We start from the raw sequence: 5,344 nt of genomic DNA, 5'->3' as shown, positions 1-5,344 counted from the left end.
AATTATTGAAACATCAAAAAATGGAACAAGAGAATAAATATTATTTAATATGATTTAAATATATAAAGATGATTATCGTGCAAAAATTAATTTAATATTTATTTAAATTAATTAAATTTTTTTAAATTAATTTAGAAAATAAAATTTTGAAACTAAAAATGGTTTTAAATCATTTTATGTTTTAAAAAGAAAAATGGAAATCTTGCATGGTTGCACAAAATGGAAAATGAGTTTCTCCATGACCATCATCTTTATGCTCACATAAAAGGCATTATATTCTCTACTTTGATTCTTCAAGCATATAGCTGCAAGCCATGTACTCCATCTCTTTACATGCTTCATCTTTATATATAAAGAAGATTGGAGTTTTTTGGGAGAAGGAGATATTACAGAATTTGAGAGAAAATTTTCTGAAGAAGAAACTGTTTTCTTCAGTCGGCCTGCTGTGAGTTTTTCTTGTTTCTTCACATCTCGAGTAGTTTTTGAGTCCACATGTTCGGGGTTCATGCCCTAAAGTCTCGTGTCCTGTAGTTTGTAAAACAGTTTTGTACGAACGCTTTGTGTTGTTATAATATATATATTTACTTCAACATCCGTTGTATTTTTGCTTGGTTACTGTTTTATTTGCCTTTCACCACATAACCAAAAACATAAAATATCCCTGTTATCTGTATTGACTCTAAAAATGTATGTGAACTGACCATACAAGTGGATTCATGTCTTGAGTGATAACCAAATGGTCTTAGTATATGGATATAGGAGAGAACTTATCCTAGTAACGTTACGGATGCGACCGCTTTGAGGAATGTCACAAGTGGTTGTGACTTGTCACGATGGTTCTGAATCTTGATTATCATGTTGTGGGGACATTGCGAGCGAGGGCGTCCTTAATAGCAAAGGAGGTTTTATAAAGACTTGACCACGAAGTGTTCACGTCTCGTATATAACAATCGTTATGACAGAGACTCACTTCACTAGGATGATCATAGATATACATGACCTCAATCCTGAGTGAGTTGTGTGAAACTCCTGCCATTGGAGGAGGTCCTTTGATTGTATGGGTGCGATGCCATAAGATGCACTCGAATTCAAACTACATATCTCTCTTCTTGAGAATACCTGGGGCTCTTTAGTGGTGGTGTTGTCCCCGCAGTGTTCGTGTTCGTGCAGTTATTCGTGCTATTTTTGTTGATGCTGCTGTTGGACATTGGTAGATCGCTTTGAGGGTTCCGCTGCTTGGAGTGTCGAAATGTGAAGAACGTCTTCAACTAGTATGACACTCTTTCCCTTGTTATTATCTTGTTCTTAGCATGACGATAATTAGTATTTGTTTGCATAACTGTATGTTGAATGTATATATTTGCATTTCAGTCACTGTGAGATCGAAGCGATCCAAACGCACTCATGGAACTCTTAGATATGAGATCCTTCACCACAACTCTGCCTAAAGCTCTAAGAGCATAGTAGGGAAGACTTTGAGGTGGTTCACGTTGATATCAAGTGAAGAAAGCAGCTGAATAGACATTTTCTTGGAGAGCTCATCAAAGGTATGTTCTGAAAACCCACTTTTTAAGAAGAGCATGTTTAAGATTTTGCCAAAACTAGTGAATTAGAATGCTTATGGATCCTTGATACTTCCGCTGCATGTTGTTTAACTCTTTCACAATGTCCTAAGACACCTCAAAAGGTTGAGGAGATGAGAAATATTCCCTATGCTTCAGCTGTAGGAAGCTTAATGTATGTAATGTTGTGTACCAGACCCGACATTTGCTACGCAGTAGGGATTGTCAGTCGATATCAATCCAATCCAAGATTTGATCATTGGACGGCAGTCAAGACGATTCTCAAGTATCTTTGGAGAACAAGGGAGTACATGCTCGTGTATGGAGATAAGAATCTGATCCTTACAGGATACACAAACTTTAACTTTCAGACCTATAGAGATTCTCGTAAATTGACATCGGGGTCAATTTTCACTCTGAATGGAGGGGTTGTAGTGTGGCGAAGCATCAAGCAAGGATGCATCATGGACTCCACTATGGAAGCCAAATACGTAGCCGCTTATAAAGCAGTTAAGGAGGTTGTTTGGCTAAGAAAACTCCTTACATATTTGGAAGTTGTTCCAAATATGGATTTGCCTATCACTCTTTATTGTGATAGCAGTGGGGCTATGGCAAATTCAAAGGAGCCTTGGAGTCATCGTCAGGGTAAGCATATAGAGCAAAAATACCACTTGATCAGGGAGTTTTTGCATCATGGTGATGTGATAGTCACGAAGATCGCGTCGAAGCACAACGTTGCTGATCCCTTTACAAAGGCTCTCACGACTAAAGTGTTCGAGTGTCACCTGGAGAGTTTGGGTCTACAAGACATGCGGCATCTTGTCTAGGGCAAATGGGAGATGATACAGGGGTATGCTCTAGTTTATTGTATATTGTACATGCATTTATCTTGTATTATACATTAGTCTCCCGAGGCATTAGGAAAAGTGGGAGATTGTTGGGATTGGTGTCCTAATTCTCCCGGAGTCTCGTAATTTGTAATATACACATTGTTATGAATAAAATAAGCGTTATTTCATTCTGGCATTTACTCATATCTAATAAACAAAGCTCCATGGTTATTGTATGTAAACTTAAGCATGTATATGAGATATACAAGTGTATCATGCCTTAAGTGATAACCTAAATAGGTCTGTAGTATAAGGATTAAGGTGAGATACTTGATCTTGGTGACACTATGAATACGACCTGCTTTGTAGAGGTTTGCAAGTGTTGTGAACTAATACAGATGGTAGATCCTAACCATTCACGTGGAGACATGCGAGTCGGGGTGTCCTATACAAAGAGTTTTTATAAGACTAGACCATGAGATGATTCGTCTCTAAATATAACGCCGTTGATACTGGAGACTTACATCTCACCTAAACGACCATAGGTGACATGGCCTCAATCCTGAGTGTTTTGGGAACTTTTGCCTAATAGGTGGTCCTTTGATTAGTATGGGTGAAAGTGACCAAATTGCCAACTCAACATGTCTATCTTTTTAGGGACTTGTCTGGTTTGGGAGCTGGGAACTCAGTTACACGAGATGGAATTCGATCCTTCCTCAAAGCAGGGGTTAGTAGATAGATTGCTCCCTTAAGGACTGGTTCTGGGGCTTGAACATAGTGGCCACATCTTCTCTATAGAAGAGAGGACTCAGTCATAGTAGGACTATGACTTATGTTCATTAGAGGGATCAATGGTACTGAAGGTGTTAGATGTAACTACAGTGGCATAACGGTTATTGGCCGAGTTGTACTTACGAGCGATCTGTGAAGGGTTATCGTACTGTTGATTGGTTAATATGGACACATAATATATTTGTAGCAAGGAGAGTACAGCTGTCAGTCTTTAGTGGAGTGCCTGGCAGTTAACGATGGTGGATCCCGTGACTAAAGAGTTTAGTCAGTTATTCACGTACCATTGGAGCTTCGAGCAATAGGTCCATAAGGTCCCCTTGGTAGCTCAATATATTCAAGTTGAGGATCAGTTATTGGTGTTGATTTGAAATGTTCAAAATGACAAGAGGTAATTTGATTATATATGATATGATCGATATAGTGTATGAGATACATCAAGTGGAGGACTAATGTAAATGAGATTTACATTAAGTGCCATGAAATAGAAAAAGACTATGGTTTATATGTTTCATGAGATGAAATATTAAAACTATAAGTTATTAATATAGTATGGTAAGTTGGTTATCATTTATATTTATAATAATATTAATTATTGGATAATTATCTCTTTTTCTCTAATAACCAATTGAGTGGGAGGTTATTGGTGGTTTCTTGGTAACCGAGATATAAAAAGGAAAAATGTTTTCCTAATTTTTGTAGTTGATGAATTGAGATTTCCATTCTCGGAAAGTTCGCATAGCGGCTATCAAGTAAATTAGATTTGTTGAACGACAGCTTGGAGAGACTAGACGATCGTGGAGTGTTTTTATACGATAGACACTCAGCTGGCCGATGAGCTAAACGATCGTGCAGCTTTAGCTAAACGATAGCTTTTGTTAAATGATTGGGAATCATCTATACGATAGACTTTGACATCTTCCACTTGCTCAATCGTTTACACGATTGTTCCTCCGGTCTCTGCCTCTAACCAACTCCACACAGAGCCCACACTTCTGGATTCTCACACCAAGAATACCAAGGTAACCATTGTGGTGGTTTCATACTCAACTCGACTAAGTCGAGGTTATTTGGAGTCCGTTCGTGGTGTTGGTCTAGGGTCCATTGTGTTCGTGATCTTGGAGATCGCAGTGTTCGAGGTCTTTGTTGATCGTGCTATGTTACAGTCGTGGTGAACGAGTGTTCGTGTGTTACAGACTCGGAGTCTGTTCGAGCATTCGTGATCAAGGGTGTTGAAGATGAGTCTTCAAAGGTATGTTAATTCTAACCATTGATCTGTAGAAAAGCATGTTGTAATTTCGTTGTATGCATAGCATGTAGTTTCCATTTCTTGTACTGTAATTGTTATTATTTAAATATGATTGAAATTTGGAATGATCCTTCCGCTGCTCATGGAAATCCTCATGTCCAATTTCATTCACGTATATCTTGGCTAGTCTTACCAAAGTATTGGCCAAGAAACATGAGCCCATGCTCACGACCCGTGAGATCATGGAGTCCCTGAGATGAATGTTCAGACAGTTGTCCGCACAACTCAGGCATGACGCTTTAAAACACATCTTCAATGCCCATATGCCAAAAGAGGCATCTGTACGAGAACATGTTCTCAACATGATGGTCCACTTCAATGTGGCGGAGATGAATGAGTCTTCTATCGATGAAGCCAGTCAGGTTAGCTTCATATTGGAATCTTTAACTGAAAGTTTCCTTCACTTCCGTAGCAATGTTGTTATGAACAAGATTGATTACAACCTGACCACCCTACTCAATGAGCTACATACCTTCCAATTATTGCATAAAAACAAGGTTCAGAAAGGTGAAACAAATGTTGCATCATCTTTTAAGAAGTTCCACAAAGGTTCGACCTCTAGAATAAAGTTTGTACCTTCTTCCTCCGGTACCAAAAAGTGGAAGAAGAAGAAAGGTAGTAAGATGAAAGCTAACCCTGGAGTTACTGCACAAGGAGGCAAAAGGCCACCCAAGGCTACAAGGGGAATCTATTTCCATTGCAACCAGAATGGTCATTGGAAAAGGAACTGCCCCAAATACTTGCCAGAAAAGAATAAGGTCAAGAAGGGTAAATTTGATTTACTTGTTTTGGAAACTTGCTTAGTGGAGAATGATAATTTTACTTGGATTATAGACTCTAGCGCCATTAACCAT

Source organism: Benincasa hispida, chromosome 11 (genome assembly GCF_009727055.1).
Source record: "Benincasa hispida cultivar B227 chromosome 11, ASM972705v1, whole genome shotgun sequence".
NCBI classification, from domain to species: Eukaryota; Viridiplantae; Streptophyta; class Magnoliopsida; order Cucurbitales; family Cucurbitaceae; genus Benincasa; species Benincasa hispida.
This window is presented reverse-complemented; position numbering follows the sequence as displayed.